Raw genomic sequence first — 14,444 nt, forward strand, 5'->3', positions numbered from 1 at the left:
AGAGCATTATGACAAAATGAACTCGAGTAACATTTGCTAAGTCCACTGCATTCTGAATTCAAATTAAGAGCAACCTGTACAATTTTTATGACAACCTGATATTTTGAATCACGTCCACCGTTTATCAAGGGCAGCATTCCTGTAGCGTTGGTGGTATAGCGGTTAGCATAGCTGCCTTCCAAGCAGTTGACCTGGGTTCGACTCCCGGCCAACGCAGTCCTTTAAGATCAGACGTTCCTCCGATTTTGTACCATTTGTGTGGATATCAGACATCTAAAATGAAGAGTGATGTGTTGCATTTCGGGTTGGGCTCTGTGGCGCAACGGATAGCGCATTGGACTTCTAGCAATTGATACTCACAGCAATTCAAAGGTTGTGGGTTCGAGTCCCACCAGAGTCATCTTGTTGTAGAGCATTGTGACAAAAAGTACGCGAGTAACATTTGCTCAGTCCTCTGAATTCAAATTAAGAGCAACATGTACAATTATTATGACAACCTGATATTTTGAATCACGTCCACCGTTTGTCAAGGTCAGCATTCCTGTAGCGCTGGTGGTATAGTGGTTAGCATAGCTGCCTTCCAAGCAGTTGACCCGGGTTCGACTCCCGGCCAACGCAGTCCTTTAAGATCAGACGTTCCTCCGATTTTGTACCATTTGTGTGGATATCAGACATCTAAAATGAAGAGTGATGTGTTGCATTTAGGTTTGGGCTCTGTGGCGCAACGGATAGCGCATTGGACTTCTAGCAATTGATACTCAAAGCAATTCAAAGGTTGTGGGTTCGAGTCCCACCAGAGTCATCTTGTTGAACAGCATTTTGACAAAATGTACATGAGTAAGATTTACTGAAATCCACTGCATTCTCGAAACTTTAGAGCAACCTCTGCAGGTTTTGTGACAACCTGATATTTTGAATCACATCAACCGTTTGTTAAGTGCAGATTTCCTGTAGCGTTGGTGATATAGTGGTTAGCATGGTTCCCTTCCAAGCAGTTCACCCGGGTTCGACTCCCGGCTGGCGCATTTCGTTGAGGTTAGACCCTCCATCAATTTTGTAACCTGCGTGGTGATAGTGGCCATCTAGAATGAAGAGTGATATGTTGAAGTCCTAGTGAGGCTCTGTGGCGCAACGGATAGCGCATTGGACTCCTAGCCCACCGGAGTCATCTTGTTGAACAGCATTTTGACAAAATTACATGAGTAACTCTGGACCCCTACCAGTTTGCATACCGGGCTAACAGATCCACTGAGGACGCCATCGACACTGCTCTGCATGTTGTGCTGGGCCACCTGGAACAACAGCAGAGCTATGCAAGGATGCTCTTTGTGGACTACAGCTCGGCATTCAACACGATCATCCCAGACATCCTCGTCGCCAAACTGGACATTCTCGGCCTCCCTGCCCTCACACGCATCTGGATTAAGGACTTTCTGACCAACAGACCCCAGACTGTGTTGCTCGGCCCCTACACGTCCTCCACCCGCATGCTGAGCACCGGTTCCCCTCAAGGATGCGTGCTGAGCCCTCTCCTGTACGCCCTCTACACCTACGACTGCAGCCCGGCCCATGGCAACAACACCATCGTCAAGTTTGCTGACGACACGACAGTGGTCGGTCTGATCTCGGAAGCCTACAGAGAGGAGGTAAAGAGACTGACAGCTTGGTGCAAGGACAACAGACTGCACCTTAACACTGCAAAAACAAAGGAGATTGTCGTCGACTTCAGGAGGAACAAGACGGTGCCGCCCCCCCTCTGCATCGAAGGCGTGTGTGTGGAGAGGGTCCACACGTTCAAGTTCCTGGGAGTACAGATCTCCGACGACCTTTCTTGGACTCACAACACCACAGCAGTGGTAAAGAAGGTCCACCAGCGTCTGCACTTCCTGAGAGTCCTCAGGAAATTCAACCTGGACAGGAAGCTGCTGCTAGCCTTCTACCACTCGTCCATCGAGAGCCTGCTGACGTACTGTGTCTCCACCTGGTACAGCGGCTGCACTGAGGCGGACAGAGTGAGGCTCCAGAGGACAGTCAAAACAGCGCAAAGGATTATTGGCTGGCCTCTCCCCTCACTGTCGGACATCTACACCGCCCGGTGCCTCAGAAGGGCTCTCAACATCGTCAAAGACAATACCCACCCAAACTCACACCTGTTCGACCTGTTGCCCTCTGGCAGGCGCTACAGATGCATCAAATCGAGGACCAATAGACTGAGAAACAGTTTCTTTCCGAGAGCCATCTCCATTCTGAACTCTCACACACACACGAGAACACCCTTACCTTGCAGAACAGCATCGTGATGTGTTTTTATATACCCTATTCAGTACTAAATTCCATTGCACTCTCTTATTTATTTATCTAATTTATATATTTGTCTGTATTATTGTTGTATTGCACTGGAGCCCTCTAATCTCGTTGCACACTTGAGTACAATGACAATAAAGGGATTTCTAATTCTAATTCTAACTTGACATTTGTATCACTTAAACCCTTGGTCGAGCAGGCCTCGTGTACAGTGTTGGTGGTATAGTGGTGAGCATGGCTTCCTTCCAAGCAGTTGACCTGTGTTCGATTCCCAGCCAACACAGTCCTTTTAACTCAAACTCAAATTATCGAATATTGCGTGTGGATCGCGGGCTCTGTGGTGCACTGTATATAACATTGTACTTTGCGGTGCCATTGGAGGAACTCAATCGTTGTGATTTAGTAGTTAGCATAGCATACTAGAGCCTTCCAAGCAATTGGCCCTGGCTAGATTCCTGGTTGAGCATGTTGCAACCACTGTGTCACCAAATATGAGTAACATTTGCTTAAATGCACTTGTGTCTGTTTACTTCAAACCAGTATCTCCTTCCCTCTAAGATGACTTTTGAATCAATTGCACCGTGGGTCAAGAAGGAGGTACATACAGCGCTGGTGGTGTAGTGGTTAGCATAACTGCCTTCCAAGCAGTTGAACTGGGTTCGATTCCCGGCCAGCGCAATAATTGATACTGAAATCCCCATGTGGATATTGGCCGTATATAATGAAGAGTAATATGTCTTAGATACCAATTCAGGCTCTGGGGCTAAATGGACCACCAGAGGCAGCTTACACTGAAGCATTTTGACAAACTGTACATGAGTAACATTTGCCTAATTCCCCTGCAATCTGTGAACCTGAAACCTCTTAAACCCATCTCACCATATAACCTGACTTTTTAATCAATTTAACCCTTGGTCATGAGAGTTGCGCATACAGCGCTGGTGGTGAAATGGTTAGCATTGCTGCCTTCCAAGCAGTTGATCCGGGTTCGATTCCCGGCCAGCGCATTTCTTTAAGATCAAATCTCCCCGGGTTAGTGTTTGCGAATCTTTCGTGTCGATATTGGTGAGCTAAAATGAAGTGAAATGTGGCACGTCACCTTCGGCTCTGTGGCGCAATGGAACGTGCATTGGACTTCTAGCCGTTCATGCGCACTCCAAGTAATACAAATGTTGTGGTTTTGAGTCCCACCAGAGTCATCTTGAGCACATTGACAAAATGTACATGAGTAACCTTGGCTTGAATGCTCTGGTTTCTGTCAACTTGAGAGGGATTCTTGAACCAGTCTTTGTTTCCCTATAACATGACTTTTTAATCACTTCAACTTTTGGTCACCATTCACCGGCAGCGCTGGTGGTATAGAGGTTAGCATAACAGCCTTCCAAGCAGTTGAACTCGGTTTCTTCAAATTCAGATCAGCTCAAGTCCCCTCAGGTTTTTATTTCGGCGTGGAGTTAGCAGAGTGCTAACAGCAACACAGCAAGTAGGGGGGAAAGCAGCTATGCTAGTTCCTGTTAGACGGCGCAGGAACCATTTCCAAATGTAGTCGAGCTTGCACCCGAGAGCCCAGGCGTGGACATCAAGAAAACAAAAATGCAGTGTGAAAGGTTACTGATTGAAACACATCAGAAGTTGACATATTGGAGAACCCATAAGAAGAATTGCATCAGCCGGGAATTGAACCCAGATCAGCTGCTTGGAAGGCAGCTATGCTAACCACTACACCACCAACGCCACGAGAGGATCTGTTAATAATAATGTTTAAGTGAATAAAAGATTGCAGGTTTGGTAGGCTGAACCGGTACCGGTGGGGCATGAAAACATCAGACGTCTTGAATCAATAGAAATTAGTTTCAAACTGCTTCACCATGAGATGAAAACTGTAGGGCCTTGAAACCTGAACCTTTGAACGTCTCCCACTGTTAATTATTACAAGTCAGAAAATCTTCATCCATTGCGTGCACCATGGAGGCATAACACTGCTACAGCTGGTCGTATGATGGCTGGTGGGACGTGAGCCAACAACCTTAGCAGTGCACCCTTACAAAGTTTCTGGCAGTACATTTGTGTGCACTACAATCGTAACATGTCCGCGCTCTTTCCATCAAATATCTATTGTTTTGGTGTGTCTTGTTGTTATGGGAACAAGATAATCACACAGTGACCAGCATGTGTCAATTAATAAGCACTCATGGAAGGATTAATATTTCCATTTTGACAAGAGAGGCTATAATGCTGCAATAACAGAAAGTAATTAAGTGGTCCATTGTTCGAGCTTGTTTAACTCTAACACTTATTTAATGAGAACATTTTATACTGCGAACGTCGTAATGCTGTTTGTGTGTTGTTGTTGTTGTCCATGACAAAACACAAATTGAGTGGTTTAATTAGTTATTAAAAGTTTGTGCAGCAGTTCTTTGTTCTCATTCTGGCGGAGTTGAAAAGCAGCTTTGGAGCTGACTCACAGCGGACGTCATGACCTCGTTCCTCTGTCCCACCCACCTGGCGTTCTTTCTGGCGATCTTAACGACTCAGCTTTACTGACGTTTTGTTGGCGGATGTCCTGTAGACCCACAAAAGAAAAAAAAAGCTTGAACAGGGAAAGCTGAAAAGGACCGTCATCAGAAGCTTTGGAACTCCTCAGAGAATATTGGTAATGGCAAATGAAAGACATTTGCTTGTCAACTTTAGTGGGAGTGACTGGACACATTGAGAATGTCAAGAACAAAGGCTGTGAGATGAGAACAAGTGAAAAGAAATGTGCGTCGTTGTGTTCGTAGTTTGCAGTGGTGCAGAACTGCTCTGCGTCATCTTGCGTAGCTTCTAATGTCTAATATAACGGATAATATAGAAGACACACACGAGACCACCCTAACCTTGCAAAACAGCATTGTGATGTGTTTCTATATGCCCTATTCAGTACTGAATTCCATTGCACTGTCTTATTTATTTATCTAATTTATATATTTGTCTGTATTATTGTTGTATTGCACTGGAGAGGGGAGCCCTCTAATCTCGTTGCACACTTGAGTACAATGACAATAAAGAGATTTCTATTTCTATTTCTATTTCTATTTCATTTTTGTCATTTTAAAGTATGTGCAGAAATGAATATCAAAAACGGCACATGTTCCGAATGAATATCACTCTCAATCAAGATGACCAGGGAGGCGGGACTTAAACAGACACCCAAGTCACTGGGGGAGGATTAATGTATGCGGACTGAGTGACTGGCTCGCAAGGACACATTTTACAGGTAAAAAAAAAATGGACATCCAGAGGAAAGACAATGTCTAGAAGGTAATAACCCAAATCACCAAGACGCCAAATGAGTGCAGGGAGTTGCCGAAGATTTGAAAAGGCCATTGGGAAGAATCTTGCATAGGTGGCAAAAAAGGTGGCCATGTCCAAAGAAATGATTGTGAAATTCCCACCATTTTATTTTGATAGAGAATATAAGACGGTTTTGAACTGAGTCCTCATACATCTTGTTATCAGGTCTTGATGTCAGCCCGGCAGGCCTCGGTGGGTCCAGACACGTAGTCTGGACAGTGTCTGGGGTCAAGGCCCTCCAACAGAGCACTCCTCATAGGTCACATCCTGTCCGAAATGGGGGAAGAAACAAGGAGCGGGTGGGGTTCTTCTTACCATGAGAGGTGGGAGGCAGAATGCCAAAGGTCAGGAGAGCTTTCTCAGGTTTCAAAGCTTGCTCGGGCGGCGGGGGGCTGAGGTGATGAGGTCACAGTGGGTAGTTTAGCTCTAGTTAGGGCCACTGTGTTGCTGCACATCACGGTAATGGCTTCCGCAATTAAACACTAAAAATGGAAGCAGTTTTATCCTCTGGTTAACAGAAGATGATTTGGGCGCGGGGGTGGGGGGCAATGATGGAGCCCCTTTTTAGGCCTCTCACCTGCTGTGCGCTGCAGCACATGGTCAAAGGGAGATTGTAGTCGGTGTTGTTGTCTTACTGTGGGATTAGTCTGCAATCACGCATTGAGGGCAGCTCAGCTTTTTCGGCCTGAGTGGACAAACAAAACCCCAGTGTGAGCTCCGTTTGCAATAAAAGACCTGTGGCTCCACTGGACTCTGGCGGAAGTGTGTGTGGAAGTGCAACTGTCTGTGGAAGATGGATAGTACTTTGCAAAAGGAGTTTCGAGAGGCAACACCACAGGTGACTAGTGGGAATTACGCATTTATATTGAAGCGCCCAATTCCATATTAGGCTGAATTTATCAACATGGAACACTTGAACTTGCAGCTCAACAGGTACTCGAGATAGTACCATGTGGTACTTCTACCAATGCAAAAGCTAATAGATCCAGTTACGTCACAACTACGTATGCTACTATAATTCACCCAATGATGCATAAAAGTCACTTACATCTTTCTAACTGAAAAGCAAGAAAGAGAAGATGCAAGATGTCATTCTTCTGGCTCAGGGCCTGAAGAACAAGTCACTGTTGGTGGACTCGCATTGTGAACGTGAATGCGCATATTAAGACGGGGGGAGAAAGGGCAGCAGGGGAGAGCGTGAAGAAAGGGAGTTTAGCGTGGGTGTGCGCCACTCAAAAGGGGAGAAGAGACTGCCAAGAGTGAAGAAGCACAAGTTACAGAACGTTCTGTTGCGAATGAACGGGAACAGTCAGTAACAGATAGTGCTGAGTGCAGTTGGTGACTAAAGATGTTGACTTGTCATATAGCAAATGTAGAGTGCGTGTGTGTAAATAGATGCAAAAACAAAATGACATAAATATATAAAATAAATCCACATAAAATATCCACTATTTATGTAAAAACAATATAAACAGCACAAAAAGCCATTAACATTCTTTGTTGTATCAATACTTCTCAGCCATAAATCTTATAACCGTTGGAAAAACTGATTATTTGTATTTTAAATGGTACCATCTTTGTATGGAACATGCATTTGTGGGATGAGCAGCAAAGTTATGTGGGTTGCGACGATCGATGAAAAAGGTTCTCTATAATAAGAACTTTGGGCACTGCGTTTTGTGACGACCGGGTCGGGCTTACATAAACATCTCCGAACACACGCATACACGCAGAGTCATCGGTGTGGATCCAGATGTCGCGTGTTTGTGGGTGCACTCTTCGCAGTCCCACGCGGAGAAAGTCTGGACACATGCGCCTCTGTTTCCCATCACTGTGAATCCACTCAACATGTGTTCTGGTCGGCGGCCAGCAACTCACGCTGATCCACTTAGTCTGAGCAAACAAGCCGTGATGGAATTGAACACTTCAGAGCGCGACCGCTCATTAACATTTATCAGTTTGAGGCTTGAATGCGTCATTGTGAGATAAAGTGTCAAAGACGTGAGAAAAGGCAATTTAGTTACAAATCATATTTAAAAAAAAAAAAAAAGTGTCTCGATTACGATTATGTGAAAACATGCAATTCAGTAGCAGTTATTTAAAAAAAAAACAGACTGTCAGTGACTGGTGGTAAGTAACAAAGTACACATTGAACAAGTGCAAATAATCATGTTATCATGTTAAATCAGGTAAACATGTTTTGCTTTTAAATTGAAATTCGCTCCCACTCCTACTTTTTTTTTAATTGAAAAAAGTAGTTTTGTGGTGCAATATCGCCATTCAGCACTAGATGGCTTAGCTGTGCATATCACCAAATCTTATACTGCCCTGTTCTACAAGGTGTGTTGGACTAATATTTTGGGACGGATTTGTAATGACATGCTGGACAAACATATTTGAGTTACTCGATTTTTGTGAAAATAAATAAATAAATATCATAAAATAAAATAATATGCAACTGAGCCCTTTGCACTGAAAAAAAAAATCCCACGATGTGTTTATTTAGTTGTTTGCATCAAACCCTTTGCTGTTGGGTTAATTAAGGTAGTGTATCTTTTATAAATGCGCGAAATGTATAATGAAAATGTCAAGTATTTTGCATGTCTGCACATATTGCCCATATTTAAGACTTTTTTTGACATGTATCCGGTTAGGAAGTATATGGTTGGTCCTCTGCTGCTGGTGTTTTCCTTGCTGACAACAAGGAGTACTTTGGACCATCTGTGCATGTGTCTGCGTATGTTTTCAGTTTTATTGACAAACTCCAAACCCATCCGCTGATTCCGACGTCATCTACTTACACTCTGATTTAACACAGATGTTTGTTGACAATGGGACAAGGGAGGCCCTCGCACTATCTGATGTGTCCAAAGGGGAACAACTTGAAGTATTATGAGGTGTGTATGCGTGTGTGTGTGTGTGTGTGTGTGCCAGAGTACAAAAAAACACACGCAGACAGCGTCCTTTGTCAGGCTTATCTGCTCCATATAAGAGATGAAAGCACCGCAGGCTGCCTGCAATCACACAGAGCGAGGGAGCAAAATGAACTGATAAAGGAAAAGAAAGGAATGAAGAAATAAAGAGCAGAGGAAGAAATAAAGTTAAAAGTCATGCAAAGTAAATATGTCCCAGATTGTGAAGGTCGGATTTCAGTGAAGGCAAATGACATACTTCAAACTAGCTGAGGAAAGCAGGCACATTTGTTTGCAAAGGGATTGTTATATAATATTGTATTATTTTAAATAAATAGGAAGTGGTACACAACATTTTTTACAATTAGAATTATCGACCCCCCCCAATTTTTTAAATCTCGAGTACATGTGACTATTTTTTTCTCAAAGCTATATTCTCATAAAATAAATGCTTCAATCTTCTCAATCAGTCTTCTCCAGAAAATGTACCCCTTTTTTATCTTGAAACTTGCCCCCCCACTCTACTCTTGTAAATTTGGGTTTTAATTGAGATTTTTCTTTCTCCCAAAAGAAAACCCACTTACCCTCACAACTTTATTCTTGTAAAGTTATTCTTTTAATCATGGTCATACACTTTTTTTTTAATTTGTGATTTTTTTTCTCAAGAGTTTATATTTTTTTTTAACTTTTTTTTTCTTTTTCTTTTTATCAAAAAACTTTATTCCCATAAAGTAAGGGCTTTAAAATATGCAACTTCTTCCACCGAAAAAGATTTATTCTTGCAAAAGTAAATGACTTCATTCTCGTAAAATTGGGGCTTTCATCTTAAAAATACAGAATGCAACTATTTCTTTAATCTGCTTTATTCAAAATAAATAAATTTCTTAGAGTTTTACTGTCATAAAATTACGACTTTAATCTTGTGAACATATTACTCTTCTGCTGTTCTTCTGGTATCTAATGTATATGTTTTAATTTGTGTTATATAAAAATGGGAGAATTACTAAATCCAACTATTCTTTTAAAAATTGTAGTCATTTTGATGAAAATTATTTCAGTATTTTGCCATTAATCAGTTTATTTTTCATGTCCCCGCATACGACTTGTCTCATAACACCGAAACCAATTAGTGTACAGTCTGGGACGACTTGAGCTTTGCAAACTTTCCTTATCAAAAAGCTCAGAGCATGTGGTTAATGTCCACAGGACCTTCAAAACGACAAGGCTCGATTGTGACATAAGTCAAGTTATGTATTAACTCCGACCTCAATAGACGAGAGTTCCGACCATATGCCAAACCTGGAGATAATGAAAAGATAACGTGATCTAAAGGAGCTTCGGGAGTGGAAATGACACCCGCCTTCTCTATGTTAGAGTGAGATAAACATAAAACATGTGACATGAATGGCGCTATAAAAGCTGGGAAGGTGTTTTGGAAACTCCTTGAAGTCACCGCTGATATCCGTCAGCGGCGTAACTACGGAAATATTCCGTTGGCAGTTTCCTCAATAATAAACCTCTTAAAATCTGGCAACACATTTATAAATAGAAGTAATTGCCCTTCATTGTCAAATGACCTGTTCTTCCACAATAAACATTTACATCAGCTCATGTTCTATTTTAAGATGACACGTGATGAAATAAAACAAGCTTGATAACGCAAAAGTGACGTCTCAGACGCTCTGAATGCATTTCTATGATTTGAATTACGGTGTCAAAGTGTAAAGCGTAAGTGAAGTGATAATATCAATAACGTTTCCGGCATCTCATGTTAGCTTGCTTCCTGCCTTAGCTATTTAGCGTTGGTCAGCTAAGTCTAGTAAAACAGCAAGCTAAAATGTCCAGCGTCTTAGAATTATTTGAAATGTTCCACATCTGAAAAGTAGTCATTATTTGTTTTATTGTTAGAGCAATCAGAAAATGTGAAAATCTAACAACGTAAAAATCCTTCTGTTGCTAATTAGCACTGAACAGCTAAGTCGCTTTGGCAAGCAATTAGCTTAACTTTTAATTTGCCATAAAATGACTTGGAACGTTTCACATTGATAATTTTAATGTGATTATGAATAACGTGTTGATGGGAGAGTCATTCATTAGCTTTGAACAGATACGTAACATGTCAAGAGTCATATTCATTTCCTCCCTTAATTCCATCCTTCTGTCTCCTTCTCCTTCCTCATCCTTCCCTTCATTCCTCCTTAAAATAAGACAATTAAAAATGTGTCTACTGTACCTATTTTTGGCTCACCCCGCACTGCATAATCAAGCTAAACTAATTAGCGTTGAATAGCTAAATCTCTTTGGAGGGCTGGTGGCGTAATTTGGCATACGATTATTTAACTAAGATACCAATCATATACTAAGACTTTTGCGAAAAAAATGAAAGAGTCAACAACTGATAGGACCTAAAAAAGATTTGGACAGATGTTGTTTGGGGCGGGGGCGAATGTTCAAAGAGGCACAGCTGACTTGATTGGTCCTCTCCATAATGAGACTTCACTGTAGGGGGCGTTTGCATAATCTTATTACAACATAATCCTGCTCGCTGCACCATAATGTAGCATGCCAGACAGGCTTTCTGTTTTTTTTTCCTTAGCTAGTAAGACAGTAAACGTGATGTGTTTGGCTTTTACCAACAATAACTACCAACCATTTTAGGAAAACACAGATTGAACAACTAGCTAGACTGAGGAGTTTCTAGCTAGCGAGCTAATCATCGCATTCATCTTATTAGAGCCATGATTGAAAGAAAAAGTGCCAGTTGTCCACGAGCTACATTTTTGCCACCACGTTTTCCTGTTCCTGTCTGCTTTAGTGTGTCTCATGCTGCTTTTAGCGCCAACTGAATTGCTCTGGTCAAATTGCATAGTTGCTTTGCTAACAACTCTTCAGGCTATCTCGCACTGCTTTACTCATCCGATGAATGGCTATGGTCAGATTGTTCAGATCGTTCGTTTTGCGACTCCCCTGCCTCTATGTAGCTAGCACTGCTTTATGCCTTCTGTGGTCAGGTCAATAAATTGATCCGCGTGCTACTTTGTCCATAATCTATTCTTGTTTTTGCAGTAAATGCCATGGTAGTGTTGTTCAATTGCCCTCCGAGCAATCTGCTTTCTCTCCCTGTTGTGCTGCTCCGCTTTCCTCAGTCTAGCGCTGTTTTTAAAATGTTTTGTGTGGTTGATGTTTTGAAATCACATTAATGCGGGTTCCTCGACTTAAAATACTTGAGAGTGTTATAAAATTGCCTTTTATTTATTTATTTATTTATTTTTATTTTTTAAGCTGTTTTAGGTCATAAATAAGAAATTCACAGGGTAAGCCTCGGTGTAGGTGTCTCTTAATCACAGCCCCAGACATGTTACATCGCATTACAAGGGCTTGGGCAACAATTAATCTCAAAGACAATGCACAAAGTGGAGCACAGTCTACGTGTCGGATCCCTTCCCACCCAACGGAGCTGACTAGCATAGTTAATATCGCTATGTAATCCTACCCAGCAAGCAGTGCCGCAGTCATCATGCTGGCAATTATCTGAGGGGGAGCAGCAGGAATCACTCAGCGACTCTTAATCGTCCAAACTGATTATGAAGCTGCTCAATCGCTGAGTCAAGGCACCGTCATCCCCGAAATAGTTCTCTGAAGTTACGTAAAGGCATGGGATCATGGGCGTGGATGACGGAATTCAACAACCGTGTTTAGAATTAGAGTGGAAAGAGGTTAAAGCTGATTTGTTGAAGAATCCAATGCAAATACATGATTTCATGGATTTAATTTATTTTTTTGCCCAAACGAAATTCAGTTGCTTCTGTATCAAACTATACAGACAAACCAGTGTTGATTGGAACATAACCCAATTGGCTCAGTGATTATGTGAAAAACTTGTAAAAGGGTGGACTATAATAGTTGCGTTGGAGACATAGTTTCACAAAACGCTGACGACTAATTAGGTCAACCAATGACTGCCAATGCATGAACCACAAATGCCATTATCTTGACTAAAATGGTGACTAAATGTTTTACAGGGCATTTAGCCATGATTTTCTTGGGTTGTGGGTTAGGGTGGAGAAGTTGGAACGATTGGTGGGAAGACATTTACACATTTACGCACAATCAAGTCGAAGTGAAAGGGACAATCTTAGGAAGCCTTCTGATGATAATTCTCTTGATTGAAAGCAGAGGAGACATTAACTTGGACATCCAGCAGATCTCCTCCAAAAACATTGCAGCAGCTTTATGTGAACTGAAAACATTTGGGTTTGAAATAATGATTATGAGATAAGATAACAACAGTTCAGCTCTTATGACCAGATATTTACAATTGGATCTGATAAACAACATAGTTGATCGCATTATTTGTAACAGAACATTGTATTTTTAGGTGATCATAAGTACCGGAACAAAAGCTAATATGGAATATTATTATATATATATTATTATATATGGATATATATCGTCTGAACTTAAAGAAATGCGTTGGCCGAGAGTCGAACCCGGGTCAACTGCTTGGAAGATAGCCATGCTAAGCACTACACCATCGACGCTGCACGAGTGAACGGCTTGATTAAGGGTCGAAATGTCAGATGTCAAGTTACTACAACAAGACGACTCTGGGGGGACTCGAACCCACAACCTTAGAATTGCTTGGAGTGTCAATGGCTAGAAGTCCAATGCGCTATCCGTTGCGCCACAGAGCGTCACTTGAACTTCAACATACCACTCTTAATTCTAGATGGCCAATATCCACACACCAGGTACAAAATAGAGGAATCGTCGGAGCTTAAAGAAATGCGTTGGCCGGGAGTCGAACCCGGGTCAACTGCTTGGAAGGCAGCTATGCTAACCACTATACCACCAGCAATACAGGAATGCTGACCTTGACAAACGGTGGACGTGATTCAAAATATCAGGTCATAAAAATTGTACATGGTGCTCTTAATTTGAATTCAGAGGACTGAGCAAATGTTACTCGCGTACATTTTGTCATAATGCTCTACAACAAGATGACTCTGGTGGGACTCGAACCTACAACCTTTGAATTACTTTGAGTATCAATTGCTAGAAGTCCAATGCGCTATCCGTTGCGCCACAGAGCCCAACCCGAAATGCAACACATCACTCTTCATTTTAGATGTCTGATATCCACACAAATGGTACAAAATCGGAGGAACGTCTGATCTTAAAGGACTGCGTTGGCCGGGAGTCGAACCCGGGTCAACTGCTTGGAAGGCAGCTATGCTAACCACTATACCACCAGCGCTACAGGAATGCAGACCTGGACAAACGGTCGACGTGATTCAAAATATCAGGTTGTCATAAAAATTGTACAGGTTGCTCTTAATTTGAATTCAGAGGACTGAGCAAAGGTTACTCGCGTACATTTTGTAATAATGCTCTACAACAAGATGACTCTGGTGGGACTCGAACCCACAACCTTTGAATTGCTTTGAGTATCAATTGCTAGAAGTCCAATGCGCTATCCGTTGCGCCACAGAGCCCAACCCGAAATGCAACACATCACTCTTCATTTTAGATGTCTGATATCCACACAAATGGTACAAAATCGGAGGAACGTCTGATCTTAAAGGTCTGCGTTGGCCGGGAGTTGAACCCGGGTCAACTGCTTGGAAGGCAGCCATGCTAACCACTACACCACCAACGCTGCACAAGTGAACGGCTTGATTAAGGGTCGAAATGTCAGATGTCAAGTTACTACAATAAGATGACTCTGGCGGGACTCGAACCCACAACCTTTGAATTGCTTGGAGTGTCAATGGCTAGAAGTCCAATGCGCTATCCGTTGCGCCACAGAGCCTCACTGGAACTTCAACATATCACTCTTAATTCTAGATGGCCAATATCCGCAAGCAAGGTACAACGCTGGGGGAGCGTCTGAGC

The 14,444-nt window shown here is 42.3% G+C and overlaps 12 non-coding genes across 12 annotated transcripts; 6 read left to right on the forward strand and 6 right to left on the reverse strand.

Moving 5' to 3' along the window:
• Positions 1-144: 144 nt before the first annotated feature.
• On the forward strand, positions 145-216 carry trnag-ucc (transfer RNA glycine (anticodon UCC)). Its single transcript has one exon. It is a non-coding gene; the product is annotated as a tRNA-Gly (tRNA).
• A 92-nt stretch (positions 217-308) lies between these two features.
• Positions 309-400, forward strand: trnar-ucu (transfer RNA arginine (anticodon UCU)). Its single transcript is given in 2 exon segments — positions 309-345; positions 365-400. It is a non-coding gene; the product is annotated as a tRNA-Arg (tRNA).
• A 146-nt stretch (positions 401-546) lies between these two features.
• trnag-ucc (transfer RNA glycine (anticodon UCC)) lies at positions 547-618 on the forward strand. Its single transcript has one exon. It is a non-coding gene; the product is annotated as a tRNA-Gly (tRNA).
• A 92-nt stretch (positions 619-710) lies between these two features.
• On the forward strand, positions 711-802 carry trnar-ucu (transfer RNA arginine (anticodon UCU)). The gene is given in 2 exon segments: positions 711-747; positions 767-802. It is a non-coding gene; the product is annotated as a tRNA-Arg (tRNA).
• Positions 803-2,910: 2,108 nt separating this feature from the next.
• Positions 2,911-2,982, forward strand: trnag-ucc (transfer RNA glycine (anticodon UCC)). Its single transcript has one exon. It is a non-coding gene; the product is annotated as a tRNA-Gly (tRNA).
• A 257-nt stretch (positions 2,983-3,239) lies between these two features.
• On the forward strand, positions 3,240-3,311 carry trnag-ucc (transfer RNA glycine (anticodon UCC)). Its single transcript has one exon. It is a non-coding gene; the product is annotated as a tRNA-Gly (tRNA).
• Positions 3,312-3,966: 655 nt separating this feature from the next.
• Positions 3,967-4,038, reverse strand: trnag-ucc (transfer RNA glycine (anticodon UCC)). Its single transcript has one exon. It is a non-coding gene; the product is annotated as a tRNA-Gly (tRNA).
• A 9,512-nt stretch (positions 4,039-13,550) lies between these two features.
• On the reverse strand, positions 13,551-13,642 carry trnar-ucu (transfer RNA arginine (anticodon UCU)). The gene is given in 2 exon segments: positions 13,551-13,586; positions 13,606-13,642. It is a non-coding gene; the product is annotated as a tRNA-Arg (tRNA).
• A 92-nt stretch (positions 13,643-13,734) lies between these two features.
• trnag-ucc (transfer RNA glycine (anticodon UCC)) lies at positions 13,735-13,806 on the reverse strand. Its single transcript has one exon. It is a non-coding gene; the product is annotated as a tRNA-Gly (tRNA).
• Positions 13,807-13,952: 146 nt separating this feature from the next.
• On the reverse strand, positions 13,953-14,044 carry trnar-ucu (transfer RNA arginine (anticodon UCU)). Its single transcript is given in 2 exon segments — positions 13,953-13,988; positions 14,008-14,044. It is a non-coding gene; the product is annotated as a tRNA-Arg (tRNA).
• A 92-nt stretch (positions 14,045-14,136) lies between these two features.
• Positions 14,137-14,208, reverse strand: trnag-ucc (transfer RNA glycine (anticodon UCC)). Its single transcript has one exon. It is a non-coding gene; the product is annotated as a tRNA-Gly (tRNA).
• Positions 14,209-14,269: 61 nt separating this feature from the next.
• trnar-ucu (transfer RNA arginine (anticodon UCU)) lies at positions 14,270-14,361 on the reverse strand. Its single transcript is given in 2 exon segments — positions 14,270-14,305; positions 14,325-14,361. It is a non-coding gene; the product is annotated as a tRNA-Arg (tRNA).
• Positions 14,362-14,444: the final 83 nt, after the last annotated feature.

This window comes from Idiotropiscis lumnitzeri, chromosome 7 (assembly GCF_059441095.1).
Source record: "Idiotropiscis lumnitzeri isolate Australia: NSW breed Sydney's pygmy pipehorse chromosome 7, RoL_Ilum_1.0, whole genome shotgun sequence".
In the NCBI taxonomy this organism is placed as follows: Eukaryota; Metazoa; Chordata; class Actinopteri; order Syngnathiformes; family Syngnathidae; genus Idiotropiscis; species Idiotropiscis lumnitzeri.